The sequence below is a fragment of the Ptychodera flava genome, chromosome 14 (genome assembly GCF_041260155.1).
Source record: "Ptychodera flava strain L36383 chromosome 14, AS_Pfla_20210202, whole genome shotgun sequence".
Classification (NCBI taxonomy): Eukaryota; Metazoa; Hemichordata; class Enteropneusta; family Ptychoderidae; genus Ptychodera; species Ptychodera flava.
The window spans coordinates 28,140,655-28,156,009 of NC_091941.1; the positions used below are offsets into that span (position 1 = coordinate 28,140,655).

The window sequence follows — 15,355 nt, forward strand, 5'->3', positions numbered from 1 at the left end:
AATGAGCGGCTTCTCGGAATCCTCTAAGCCAAATGCTTGATTGAATTATTCATATTGAAATATTTCCAAACAGCCAATCAGGTATAGAATAGACCTGGTTTCAGACTCATTTAGGTTATTATAAATATTGAAAATCTACCAATCAGAATAACCCTCCTGCAATGGTGACATTATCTGGCATCTGCAAGAAATATAACCAATGAAGTTCCATCCAAAGAATGTCGACGACGTTTAAATAGTCAAATAAAGTCTCTCTGTGCCAATGGCGGTGGATTGTCATTACATGCAAAAACTTGAGGAATCTGAAACTAGGGCTATCCTTTACCTGATTGTCTATTTGGGAATAATTCAACAAGAAAGTATGAGTTTCAGCAACCAATGGGCCAAAAGCTTCCGAGACGATGCACACTATAGCAGCTCTACCAAGGCTCGACGTTTGTGATACAGCTGTCAGTGTGTCCATAAGCATATATTAGCATACATTTCTTGCAGATGCCCGATAATGTCACCATTTCCTTTATCCCTTCTGTTAGTGTTCTGGGTCGAGGACACATTTAAAACACTCCTACGTGACGTTCAAGACTGTGACAAGTAAATCTGACTTCTGAAGTAATACAATTTAAAAGACACATTCAATGATAAAGTCAAAGTTATATTTTGCCTTATAGAGACACGTTTGGTCCAGCAATGTGCGAACGCGGCTGGTGTCGAAGGGGAAAAACAAATCGCAGTTATATATAGGCCTAAAGCCACTTTTTTTAATACCGTCAAAAGACAGCGAGTCTATCTATTGCAATGCACACGGCGTTGTATATTATCTTTTTATTCAGACGCACACAGTTTTGATTAATACGTTTATTCTTTATTAAATATTCAGATGTCAGAAATAATCTTGCGTACATACATAAAATATTGTCTCGCTGTACATTAAGTGATTTGTTATCCCCGTGGGAGCCTATCATAACACAATGAGAACTTACATGCATGCATGTATGTGTATATGCATTTGAGGAACGTTTCGAATCGGATGTACATATAGCAAGTGCGAGTGGATGCGCCATGATAGGCGTAGTTCTTTCGAAGTATTGTCAATTATGCTTCAAACATTGACAGACTAATTTACCAAAGCATGACACTAAAATTAATCTTACAAATGGTTTGATTTCGATACAAATAAATACATTGTGCACGGCCATCTTAATAATTTGAAGTGGAATTGGCGTCTTTGTGTCACCATTTGCATCAATGCTTTTTATTTTATGTCATGCTGGAGTGTATATGTTATCGCGGGTCAAGTCTTTATTTAAGAACGAGACAATTAATGTAATGATTTTAATGTTATCGCGACCGAGCAAGGCGACTCTAAATAATCGCCTCTACTTCACAAACCTCAAAATAGATACTGTAATACGATATCATTCTGACACATACTCGTGAATATTTCGGGCAATATAATGACTACCTATATCGGCACATACACATAGAGATTGCTACTTCCTGCCTACCTGGTCATCCAAATTCCTTCTACGTGTAATTCTATGTAATCGTGCTTAATGAGATTTAACTTGGTAGTCAATGCTAAGTACCACATCACGAGAAAAGATACACAGGTTACGAGATCGAAAGATGATTATAAAGATTTGATAATAATGTCAATCTGTCCCTTCCTGTCTGTCAATCTGTCTGTCAATCTGTCTGTCTGTCTGTCTGTCTGTCTGTCTCTCTCTCTCGCGAAGACTGCTTTTATACATTCAAAAACACATAAAACACTTAATATGTATGTATGTATGTATGTATGTATGTATGTATGTATGTATGTATGTATGTATGTATGTATTTGTATATCTGTCGATGTTGATATTCGTAAAGCACGCAACCTACCAAAAGCAAAATTGTTTACAGTTTGAGATAAGTAATTTATTTGTTCATGTAATTCAAGAAGAGGATTGTACCGATCTCTTCTCATTCAGCCAAAGATGTAATTCCCTTCAATGTAATCAAACAGTAAAAAACGAGTCGTGATCCTTTTGGTAAACAAACAAGGGTCTCTTTCAGTTAATCATTGGGAAATCTTACATTAGGCAGTACATCCCCATTAAATTCTCAAAGCAATCCTGTACATTAATTGCTTTTTGAAAATGCGACCAATTACCTCTCGGCCGAATCTGGTAAATCTTTGTGATATACTCAGGCGACTTCGTGTTCAAAAGGCGCCTACTATAGAAAGCTTAGTAAAATCGATTTCCCTATTTTTTTTCGCTGTGCACTGTGAGGGTATTAGAATTGGCTCTATTGGAATAGGGAATAAATGTGCCCTTGCTAAATGAATTCTAACCTTTCCTTCAATCCATGTATTGTAAATGATTAAAATGATCGACGTGCGGAACGTCCCCACTTCTCTGGGAGTATACAGACTACTGGGCCTTTTCTTTTGAACGATGTCAAACGTTGATATTAATTATTCGACTCACAGTCCTTCCCGGCATACAATACGGTTAGATTCAGCTTTAGGCGATGGCTGTAATGAATGCCTAGGGGACATTAACAAGAAACATGTTTTGAGACTCGGATAACCGGCGGACGTGCTGAAATATCGATTTCAACCGCAATCAGAGAACAATTTTCAATTTCCTCATCAGCTTTGAGGAGTAATGGGTCTTTTGTCTTGCGTTTTATGATGTGCGAGAACACTCGAGCAGAGAACGTGTTGAAAGAAGTGAAGCAAGAATGTTGACCACGTAATTGCAGTGTGTTACATATCATCGAATACGTGCAATGTGTATGTTCCCGAAGGCCTGATGTATCCTTTTCGATGACCTCGCTCTGAAACTCGGATACCAAGACACGCTGTAAGGCTGGTGGTGTCAGAGCTTGGCTACTTTGAACGTGTCTGTATTTAGAGATCCGGACTCCCGCAAGTCTGCTGATGGGTACGTTATATTGCCAGCACTCAAAGCGAGACACAAACATCTTGCACGGTCAAGGTGCCGAAAGTCGCACGGCTTTCATGTCTGTGTCTTAAGTTGTACCAGAACCCTTCACGACTTATTACCATCTAAATGTCAAATAATCGATTGAGGTTGGGCGTCATGTGTCCCTCTTGCGCATGCAGGCATTTAAGCCAAAGGGTCACGTGATTTATGTGACCTAGTGACAATGTGACCGTGAGTGTTGAGCCCTGCGACCGACTGTAGGGTCATTATTATGGTAATGTATAAAAGAATGGTGTCGTTTGCAAGATATATTTAAAATGCTATAAATCTAAAAATTAAATAAATTAATGAAGAAGCGACTATTTTCCATATGGTTTAGGAAATGACACTGACGAGGACAATCTACAGAAACGATATAACATTCTTCATTCTGTCCATATTGTGAATGATTTAAGCAGACACAATAATCCACTCAAGATTAATCCACTCAAGATTAATCCACTCAAGATTAATCCATCTGATGATGCATGATGCACGCATCTCCTCTTTGCGGCGTACGTGCACTTACTCCGCTATCTAAATCAATGATTTACTGCTACGCAAAAATGCCTTTAGTAATATTCATCCGTCACACGCAGAAAGGGCGCTCTGGTTTGCAACTTTTTGCATCTTCAGCTTTTTTCTCTGCGTTTCTTTTCTTCGGCGCGAGATCCCGACCATTGCCGTTGAGACTAGAATCCAGAACGAATTTCCTTCGCAAGCTGCTGAAACGGGGCTAGGCTATGCCCGTTGACTATTCGATCGTAGAAACGACCAGTCTGTGCGTGTTTGCCAGCGGCCCTTTCAATTTGCTCACGATATCGCGCATGATAGATACAAGGAGAAATAGGACACCATCCCTCTTAATGAATCGATACGGTGTAATATTAACTAAATTGATAATTTAAAACACAATGTAATAAAAGGGAGCACGGAGTTTACATGCGGTTTTGATTTAACGGGTCGTATGAACTGTAAATGCTTGAAGTATAAAGGAGAAAAAACATGTACAAATAAAGCCTTTTTCAGTGTCGCCTGTTATGCGATGCGTTGCTGACTCATATACTGCTATCTTTAAGGCCACAATGGATGTTTTTCGTGATGCGTGGTCTCTTTATTGTGCATGCGTTGTTCTGGGCAGGAAGGCAGGGGAAATTAACCCACGACACTTGCTTGCACAATTGAATCGGATAAAATCAATCAATCTTTCCAAACGCCTGATGACACGTCTGATGACATACTGCAGGTGTAAATTTCCAGTATTTGCAAAATTCATGGAACCGTGTGCGTTGATGGTGTTCGGTAGGAATGGGCCCAAGAAGGTAAGGGAGGGCTAAATCCGCCGGAATAACACATCTTACAATGTCAAAGTCGAGCGCTCTCAGTGTCAGTGGATCGTTTTTTGACTTATTTCAGAAATTTCTTGTACCTACTGGAAGTGTATGCAAATGAGCTGACGAGTGCTTTATCGTACTGGAAGTTTTGGAGTACAGTACAAAATGAGAAATATTTCTGGCAACTAACGGAAGTGTATGCAAATGAGCTGACGAGTGCTCATCAAACTAAATTTCCAAAATGCTGGTGTGCAGCTGGATAGGAAGGTTACATCTGATTGGTCGATTGTCACTATTCGCAGCAACTTAGGGAGTCCACTGTGTATAATTCAATGATATGGTAAGATTCAGCCAACCGATTGGATAACAGCTTCCAAGATGCTGCACATTAGCCCAAATTTCGGAGCGCAGTATAGTGCGCTTTCATCATATCATGTACCAACATGATTTAAGGTCATGGTTGACGTTTTACATCTGTTGATATAAAACACCAAATAGCTGTTTTGTACCTTTAAACTGAGTGCATACACGCTATCAGTCTGTGATGTTATTAATTCATATTTTGTTGTTTTCACAGCACCATGCGATATGTAAATATTGTTTCATTAACACGGCTCCATGTAAGCCTGTTCATGTTCCGACGTGACTAGGATATTGTCGCGGCTTTAATAATGTTTAATTCCCCTGGGGTTGATGACCGCTTTGGTGGCGCTTTTACTTCATACTGTTATACACCCCACCTCCCCCAACCTCCACCAACACCACCCGCATTGCCATGTTGTGGCAGTGCTGGCAAGATCAGGGCGTGTTCCCCAGCTGCGAATCCGAGCATGGTCGGGATAAATCAACTGAGAATGCGGGTGGAAAAGCTTGGATGTCACTTAAGTGTCACACGAAATGAAATTGATATTAAAAGACGTGACCTTCATGGCAAGATCAGGAAAATTACGGAAATTTATGCAGGCGTTTGCTTGTTTACAAAGATCAATACTTTTGATGACAAGACCGGATGTTCTTTGCCTCGCATTCGTGTCTCAAAAGTTGCCAAGGGACGAATGGGTACAACAGTATGCGTCGTTGACGAAGAGACGAGCTAATCCCGCTGAAACTGACTTGACATAGATGCGCGTTATCAAAGATGCTAAGAGTCTTAGCACAAATCTAGGAATTTCAAAAAATGACATGCTAAAGCCTATTATTCATCGCTAGCCTTACTGTAGCACATCTAGTAAGCCATCCATTCACCAACGGTTCATTTGGATAACTCTTAACGTCAGTGCCTAATTCGACTTTCTCTGAGTGGTGCGTTGCACTGAAGCTGGTTCAAAAAAAACCGCAAACCAGCATTGACTCGCGCTCGATACTGCAACGATTTCGTTTTCTCTCCGCCGTAATGAAATGCAAAAACACATGACGGTCATTCTAGTCTTGGTCTCGATCGCCGATACTCTTATTATTCAAAAAGGGATTTTTGCAATAGTCTTCATGATCTTAAATGTGCCTGTCTAGGCGATGTGAGACATATATGCCTCTGTGCTGTAGATTTTGCGTTGCACGGAATGTTGCCTCCACCATAAGGTGTAATGTGAGGTTTCGGCACGCCAATCGGGAGTGTGGAGGATCTAACTCACGTAGAAGCGACAGCAAAACAATTACGAGCGTTGCATTCTCTGCATAGCGCCAACTTGATATCGTAAAGATCGACTACTGCTGATAAAACAACGTTGCTGCTCATGAGATGCAGATTTAACTCTTACCTGCGTGCCGTTAACACATTCCTTTGAGAAAGAAACAAATCTCAAAAAACAAAATCGATTTTCCGTGCTCCTCCCAGTCTCGCGTGTGCCACCGTTTCCTATGAAGTCCTGTTCCCCACTTGTTGGCGTTGTTCACTGTTTTGGCCACAGAAGGCGCGTCGACACGTAGCTGGTGTACTCGGTCGGAGTTGGCTGAGGACTTCTCTCAGTGTAACACACACACAAGCACACACACCTTGTCAGCGACGCAGAGGGTGAATGGAAAGCGCCTCCTCTCGCCCTCCTCGTTATCCGTTCACAGTGTCAGAAATATCAAAATGTGAAAGTGGTTGCACTCGATGGATGTCGTCAACAAGAGGTTCACAGATTCAGGAATTGTCGCCTCGTACACAATAAATACAACCGAGCGGCTTTTATTATGCCCGGCAAGATAAACGATGTTTGGAAAGCGACCACGTCTATCTGTTCTGCAGCGATCTCGCTATCCATCAATCTGTCCACAAGGCGTCAATATCAAGACGGGAAAAAATCCAAGTGATAAAAGTTCCTCGAAGTGAATGTTAAAAGTTGACGAGCGTCCATATGAATAGCACGAATACAAGTAAATTGGTTTCCAATTACCATGTCGTTTTTGTACTCTCTCGGCTATCCTGTGACGTATGGATATTTTCTGGCCAATCGTTTAAAGGGATCCTGGTTGCCTTAGCAACGAACTCATATGATGTGGCGTCGGGAGAGGAAGGGCTGGGCAGTAAACCCGTGCTCACTCTCGGCAAAGCCTCCCTCGCGATATTAGCGCGGTCGCTGGTGGAGTAACGGATACACTTGGCATAACATGCTTTTGTGTACACGTTCAAAGCGCCTACACCCACAGGACGATTGCGATTTGACAAACCCAGCTTGAGTTTTTATTCAGAACTTAAACTCGCACGCTTAACATTTAAATTCATCAAATAACTCAATATTTTTTTTGTAAATGTATTAATGGTTGTTACCGTGGCTCATCGCCAGATGAATGTAACTGTCTGCCGGTGGGATATTTTGGCTCATTAATTCCCCTCGTTTCTTTCAATTTTGTCCAGTTTTACCCGCGCTAATGCGGAATGTAAAATGACCGGTTTCATTTTGATAATTGGCACCCCCTGTGGCAGTCCTCTAATCATGTCTTGTGTAAGTACGCCAGGGTATTAAAATGCACGCGAGGGACACTCTGACAAGGCAGCTTTAAAGCATTTTCATGTATCGTCTCGCATTCTCCTGTTTATTAAATTTGAAATTAAATTTCATCCGTGATATCAGTCCCGGAAGTCATGGCGCTAGCGCTCGGGATTCCCCACGTTTCTACGCTGCCATACCTTCCCCATGCAGAAACTTGTCTAAAATTGGTCTTTTTGATCTTGAAATTGCGGAGTTGATCTTCCCTGATGGTCGCATTTCAAGTGAGAAGTCACTGACGTCTTCATCCTCCAAACCTCTGGGGTCACCAACAGAATCATTAAACAATCATTTGGTGTATTTTTACGGCATAACATCTCCCCAGAGTGCGCTTGGAGTTTTCTGGATTATCTCGTTACTGAGATGTGTAAATCAACGGAGATATTTCGATCCAGATTCTTTATTTAACGTTACCTGAACGACTTTCCTTACTCCCCCTATGTTGTTGGTTTTTTTTCAAATCAAATATGGCGGACGAGAATCTAGTCTGAGCGCACACATTTTGCCGCTCACCGAAAATTTCTCAAATCTGCAGAATATCGTCATCAATCTTTTCCGAAACAGGCACAATATAATCATCAGGTCGAAAAATTTTCGTCTTAAGGACGATGGAGCAATAAAATTCTTGTCATGGCGTCCAATTTCTTCGCTACCTTTGGGGGAGGACAGCAAATTGAACGTGATGATGATGTTATCTAAACTGTGGGCGAAAAGACAACAAAATAAATACCATCTCAGATATCCCGATACTCGCATGTTAGCACGTTTCAAATAACATTCTCCTTAACACGTAATTGGTTGATTGAAACGACTGAGTGCTGACAATGGAGCCGGAGGGATTTCTCTCCCAGTTAAATATTTATTATAGCACTCCAAATGTGACATTTAACACCCCTTTTCGTTTTGCATGGAATCATACTTCATATTTTGCGACAGTGAGACGGGAATGGTATGGCCATAAGGTCGCTACGCCTTCATTAAACTACATAGAAGACTGATTTCACAACCTGATTATGGATGTGAATGTTTCACTTTGATATTGATTATGGCTTAATTAAATTTTTATTTGAAGATCGGCGGGGAGTGTTGGTGATGCCGTGACCGGCATGTGCGGGACAGACACGATGTAGAGCGTCAGTCAGTATAGATTGTGTGTCTACAACTTGTGTACAACTTTTCCGTTAAGAAGACGGAGGTCGTTACGCCAGTGTCGCTCGCCCCATGCGGTCGCAACGCTCTGTATGTGTCCGCTCTTGTTGTGCTCCACACTTACCGCACGTTTTAATCAATGCCGTTACTGATATTCCTCTCCATTGATTGCAGCCTCTTTGCTAATGGACAACTTGAAAACATCCTTTCATTTCTCGCTATTTGCAATTTCTTAGAACCTCTGCGATGAGCACAAAAGAGCGGGTAAGATTTGACAATGTTATTGATCTTTTGATGTCAGTCCTTAATAAATATAACTTACACTTTCTCAACTCAATTTTTGGTCATTAACATGCATTGGAGGATCGCTTGCGACGAGATGAACTCATCCATCAGGAGTAGTTCGAAAGTTGCACGAATACATAGCTACACACACACCGCGAATTACTGTGTATCGTGGTCATGCTGATGACAAAGGCAGTGAGGTGTGTATGAATGCTTCTGCCTACCATGATTGTGATAACAGATGATTATGATGTCAGAGTTACTGATGATGATGATGATGATGATGATGATGATGATGATGATGATGATGATGATGATGATGATGATGATGGTTATGATGATGATGATGATGATGATGGTGGTGGTGGTGGTGGTGATGGTGATGATGATGACGACGACGACGACGACGATGGAGATTATGGTGGTGGTGGTGGTGTTTGTGAAGACGATGACGGAGATGACGTTCGTTATGCTTGTAATGATGACGGCAGTAGTTACTATATCGGATGTGGTGATATGAAACTACCTTTGGTACAGAGACAGTTGTTATACTGATGGTGTTGATGATGACTGCGGCAGCGGTGATGATTATAATAATGGTGGAGATAACAAAATGATGATGAAGCTTATAATAACGATGGTAGTTGTGATGATGTATAAGATGTGGGCACCGTCTCCACTGGCAATGTATATATATATATATATATATATATATATATATATATATATATATATATATATATATATATATATATATATATATATATATTCCTTCAATATGGCAGTTTCTTTATCTGAGTTTCACTAAGGTTAAGATAGGCCTGTGTCCTACTCTCAACGTTTTTGTATTTTGTCGTAATAGGGCACACCTTTATCACACGTGGTTGATTACTTGATTACCCGGATGGCGAGTCAGAACTGTACACCCTCGAGAAAAACTGGCATATCAATGATCAAGCATCTTGCTATGCTTTAATTTACGGACAGTGGTGAAGTTCAACCAATTCTTTTTAACACAATGACGTCTTTCTACAAGGAATTTTGTATCGGTACAGTGTGTGTGTCAGTGTTCGAGGCAATCTAATACAGGGGACTATTCAAATTATTTGTAAAAAGAACGCGCGTGGGTAGCTTATCGAAAGCTCACGCTTTACTCACGGAAGTTTGCACCGTTAATTGTATTATGGCAACGTGAAGACTCACCAATAGACATACGAATAGTTGAATTAAACTTCATCAAATAATCTCTGATTAGAATGGTTTCATTTTAAACTGACAGCCAAACTCTTGACAAGCCGTTGCGCTTCGTGATTTTCTTAAAACGCGTGATTGCTAAATGAACTATGACCTGTTACCTCAGTCTAGACATTCCTAAACATTAAAGGTATACAGTCACCTGTAATCTAAATATTCCCATATATGGTCAAAGGGGCGTTCCTTGGTATTCAAAATGCCTATATGAGGGCGCTGTTTTTAAAAAGCGGCCACCAGCTTAAAATCTGTGATTGGTTAGATTTTCTCTTTCCATGGTAATCGTGGCAAAATTGGAACAGGTGACTGTATACCTTTAAGCTGTGCTGATCAGGATAGGAAAAAACAGAACTGCAACTATTTATCGCATTGCCATAAATTTAAATTACTTGTACTTTAAATATATTGCCAAATGCCAAAATGGACCAATTTTTTGTTCAAGTATTCGTTAATCAGCTCCAATTATGTGCTGGTTTTAAACCACCCTGCGTTAAATACCATCGATTATAATTACACCCATCAGATACATCTCAAATGTTTGACATTTTGAGTATTGTACATACGAGAATAAGTGCTCAGGTATCTTTGCTATTTTCTATGATCGCAGAATCAATGAATTGAAAGTAGAAACAGGTAATATTTCCCTTTTATGACTTCATATATAAATGTCATCTTTTCCAATTATTACTTCACTAATATCCACATATCCCGAGTCGGCCAAGAGACTTGTTACGACACTATTAGCCAAGAGAGAATATTATATTGAAAATATTCTCTGACATCTCCATAGGTTATTTTACGGCCAGAGCAACTCTCTCTCTCTCTCTCTCTCTCTCTCTCTCTCTCTCTCTCTCTCTCTCTCTCTCTCTCTCTCTCTCTCTCTCTCTCTCTCTCTCTCTCTCTGACCATCAGTGTTTATGCAGATCGAGGCCTAACAGTTGTCCACCAAAAACCATAGAACCGTAGAATGAGAATCTGTTTACGAAAATGGAGAAGCCGAAGATTGTGGACAGCCTTGTGTGTTTTATTTATTTATTATTTGTAAGCCTTTTGAAAGTAACAAAAGTGACAAATTCTAACGGCAATGATAATCTAATTCTGGCTGGACTGTTTCGTTGTAATCCCGAAATAATGTAGGGAACTGAAAATGATATACTGGCCAATCCGTTCTATCGGGCTCACATCGCTTGATAATTCAATTAATTGGGTGATGCGCCGGGAGCCTGCGAGTTTACCGTTCCTCTAAGGTAATATACGTTTAAGAGGAATTTGGCAGAAACACTTATTTTGGCCAGTATTATGCCCAAGTGTGCCCACTAAATAAGTTCACTGAAACATAACTCAGATGACAAAATTCTGTTCAGCTGATACAATACTAAAACCATTTTTTCACCTCGCTGAAACTCTGTCGTGATAGTGTTGTGACTGTTTCAAATAAGAATATGTCAGCGTCGACCGCTGTAACCGCAAGAACTTCCTGACACTACAGCCAAATTTTTCTCTGGTATTTTCTGAACTTTAGGGCGGGTTTAATTTTACCCACACAATCTGTGCATTTTTAATGACACAGTTGCGAGCTTGGAACATTGACTTAGGAGCGCTCCGGGGTCTAGGCTTTCAATAGCAACACAACTATCCTAATAAAAAATACCGAACATTTGATGCTAAATATGTACGAATTACTGAACCGTCCTCTGTTGACTCTCAGGCGAAGTCACACAATTGTTCACGAAGCAATCTGTGTCATTTAGCGTGAAAATAGCGTAACAAACGACTTTGGGAGGTATCTGTGATCTACAATCCACGCGAAACAAAATGTAGACTGAAGTGCCGTCAGGCGCCTGTGTGTAGGTGTCCCGCTAGCTCTGCAACGGATTACATGTAAGCTAATCTCTCCTCTGTATACCAAGTAATATTTGTAGCTAGACTTGTATCCTTTGTCAACCCTTGGTATGATTATCCTAATGTTCCACCGCTGAACGGCGCCTCTCTTTCTCTTTAAACGAACACCGACGTTCATTTGCGAATCTTTTCGACAAGAGAAGGACAGGGTAGCTCTGATGACAAACCAAATCAAAGTGAACGTTATTACTGTAGAGCGTTGCTTCTATTAGGTAGAACGTGCCTCGGGGACAGATATTCGGGCTCTTAAACTTTTACAATTCTTTTCTGATATAGCACTTGTCGGGGTTCATTTTAAAGCTCTTGGTGTAAGAAAATTTTTTACCGGCTTAGTTTTTCGAAAATTGGAAATTTCATTTCTCTCCATAGAGTTAACACAGGGATGGCGGCCATTTTCAATGTCAAATATCAGCAAATCTTAAGTAATTTGTTTCTTTAGTACCAAAATTTGCACGGTGACCCCTGATTTTTGTTCTTGATTTTGCAAGAGAATGGTTGAAATATTCCTCGAATATGTCCCGAATTTCGAAACAAGCAAGTGTCCATAGATGTGAGACACCCCTGCAGTAAAGTTCCAAAGTTATTCCCGAGAGCTGAGCCCGCCATTCTCTTGGCGGCTCATTTCAAAGGGACGGAGAGAGGAAATACTAGTACATGATGGAGATTTGAAAGTAAGAGCGACCTATATATTGTGTCTGGCGACCCACTCCATTTGACAAGGATCGATGTTTTACGCCTCCAGGACTCAACTTAATGAAACAATTTCAGGAAAAGGAGAGACAGATTCACCACGATTATTACCATTTTACGACACTGGCGATGATACCGAAGTACTGGCAATCGCAGAAAAAAGAAAATGCAATTGGAGATTTTAATTACGTTCTGTTTTGGAACTGTATAGTGCAACTTGCCTTGCAATCAGTGCCTCGTATGTTGTATAACATTCGAAGGTTAAAACTCTTTGAACCTTTGCGCCTTGCCAGAGTTCATAAAGTTGAGATCCATTCCTCTGAGAGCATATTTCACGACAAAGTTATCGCACAAATAATCCTCGACTATCCATGGTTTCTTTACGAACAACCTTGCCGTTTTACGGCGTCCCGGCCCAATTCTATCCCGGATCAGTTGGTTTTTTTGCACTTCTCGTAAGATTTCGACTCGTAAATTTATCTGGGCATGGTAAGAATATCTTCAATGGAATAGTAAACATGCGTACACGTATGACCCACAAATCATTCTCGTTGCAGGGCGTTCGCAAATTTGTCCATGCCAAAAAAAGCATACCCTCTGGTCCATTCTGGTGCGACCCTCTGACGGACACGTGCCCGACTGTAAGGGTCAGACAACAGAGGTCTCCTATAAATCCTGAACTCGTTCAATAATGGAGAGTGTGCCGAACAAAAATAGGATTACAGAATATGGGTTTCATCTGGCCCTCTAGGTGACTTAGCATCGGTTGCGGAATATGCACTCTGCGGCAGACATATTCTAGGCAGATTTCCGTTTCAATATGGCCGAAGAAAGGAGATTTCGACAATTTGAATGTAGGTGTCGTGGGCGTGAAGTTCGTGAAAAGAGCTGGCTGCAGACTTTCTAACTCTGTGTTTGTGTGGGTAGCGAGTAAGAAAGGAATAAAATCCAAGCAACACTCTGTGTTTTATGAGGATGCTTTTTGTACCATAGGCACTACTTAGTATTCCTTACAAGACGTCTGAACCCTTGCGTGTTGAAACTCTTGAAGACGCAACTTTATTTTAAGACCTGTGGCTCTTCCTTGATAGGGACACAAGAAACTTCAGTATCTTGCAGTTTTTTTTATCCAGTTCACAATGTGACAATATTACTGTATGAAATGTCATACGATAGCCGACACTCCTTAAGACATTCTGCAAAGACGGTTGTGATGTATTATAATGTCAGTGACCCTATGTCGCCCGATTGTGAAATGTCATCGTAGTTTGAGAGAGAGAGAGAGAGAGAGAGAGAGAGAGAGAGAGAGAGAGAGAGAGAGAGAGAGAGAGAGAGAGAGAGAGAGAGAGAGAGAGAGAGAGAGAGAGAGAGAGAGAGAGAGAGATGTGGGGAAAGTGGGGAGGAAGAAAGAGGGCGAAGAGGTATTATTTCACGTTTCAGACATTTATGAAGCATGCCATGGCATAAAACATACACAGGCAGAGACACCAACAGACAAACAGATAACAGACGAAAAAGTTGAAGAAAAGATCATGAGTTCATGTATGTTTCGCATAACAATAGAGGGGGAGAACTAAAGATTCGTTCCGTGAAATTGCTATTTCTGTACTTGCCGATTTTCGAATATTTTGCAAATACCGCAAAATCAACATCAATTGACATTTCCGAAATACAATAGACATTTTATTAGCTCATCATGATTTGTGTAATTAATTTGTTTTAGTAGCGCTCCATTTAACCTAAAAACGCGTCTATTTTTATAGCACCAGGACGTGTACTTGCGGTGACTCAGCTATCGATGTCATAAAAATTATCGCGGAAATTTACGGCTTTTTAAAAATAGAAAGAAATTTCGCTCGCCGCCTCAATATGTCTGCAGAGAAATCTGAGGAACGACGCTGTCCTCCCTCTGGCCCTAAATTCATCCTACAGGTCCATTGATCCGTAGAGGGACTTGAAATATAGAAAAAGGGTACATCGGTTAATATTGATCCGTTTCCTCATATAGAATACTTCTTCAAAGAAACGTTTAAAGAGCTGGTAGTTGTAAATTTTTGACTATTTTGTAATTAAATGTCAAGTACAAGTACAGTTTCCTGTTCTACTCCCAAAGCATGTTAAAAGTAATAGTATTCAGCTTGTCAACTCAGCCTGACAGTTCAGTGTACATGTTTACACTGCATTGTTATTGTTGACAAGTGACTTCTTGTCCGGAGAAGAATCCAAATGTGAGCAATAACGGTGCATTTTACTCGTATAGTGAAGCTCGGTTGACAAGCTACATAGGTGTTTTGACATGCATTGGCCAGTAGTGCAAGAATTTGCCATTTACATACAAAAAACACCCCAAAATAGTAAAATCATCAAAAGTTACAGCTACTGGCTCTCAAAGTTTGGTTCTGCAGGATGTCAAACACCATCAAGGCAGTGGATAAAACACTGACCCACTCAGGTACACACGGAAACAGTCAGGAAGACTAGTAACTTGGCAGCCAGACAGACTGGCACTCGCTCGGACCCGGTTAATTCAAAGTGCATCGTCTTATACCTTCCATCGTGGCATCTGTCAAAATGAAATGAAAATATCTCCTTCTTGCACCGCAGATCGAAACCCCGGACCATTTTTTTCCTACTGTTTAAAACGATATGTCAATTCTCGAATATGATCGATTAGCGGCGTGGACGTTGTTTCCGTGGGATGGACATTCTCGGGGCGAATCGGATGCTAAATGAGATGCGAAGAGAACACGATAGCCCGATGCCTTCGGCCGAGCCGACCAAATGACATATCGACTGCGAC

General features: G+C 40.8%; 1 protein-coding gene across 1 annotated transcript in view; it reads right to left on the bottom strand.

The window, feature by feature from the left end:
* Positions 1 to 6,666, bottom strand: part of LOC139150020 (allatostatin-A receptor-like) — a 50,304-nt gene extending 43,638 nt beyond the window's left edge. Inside the window, exon 1 of the mRNA XM_070722160.1 lies at positions 6,064 to 6,666. The gene's annotated coding sequence lies outside the window, so the exon portion shown is untranslated. The remainder of the gene's footprint in view (positions 1 to 6,063) is intronic.
* Positions 6,667 to 15,355: the final 8,689 nt, after the last annotated feature.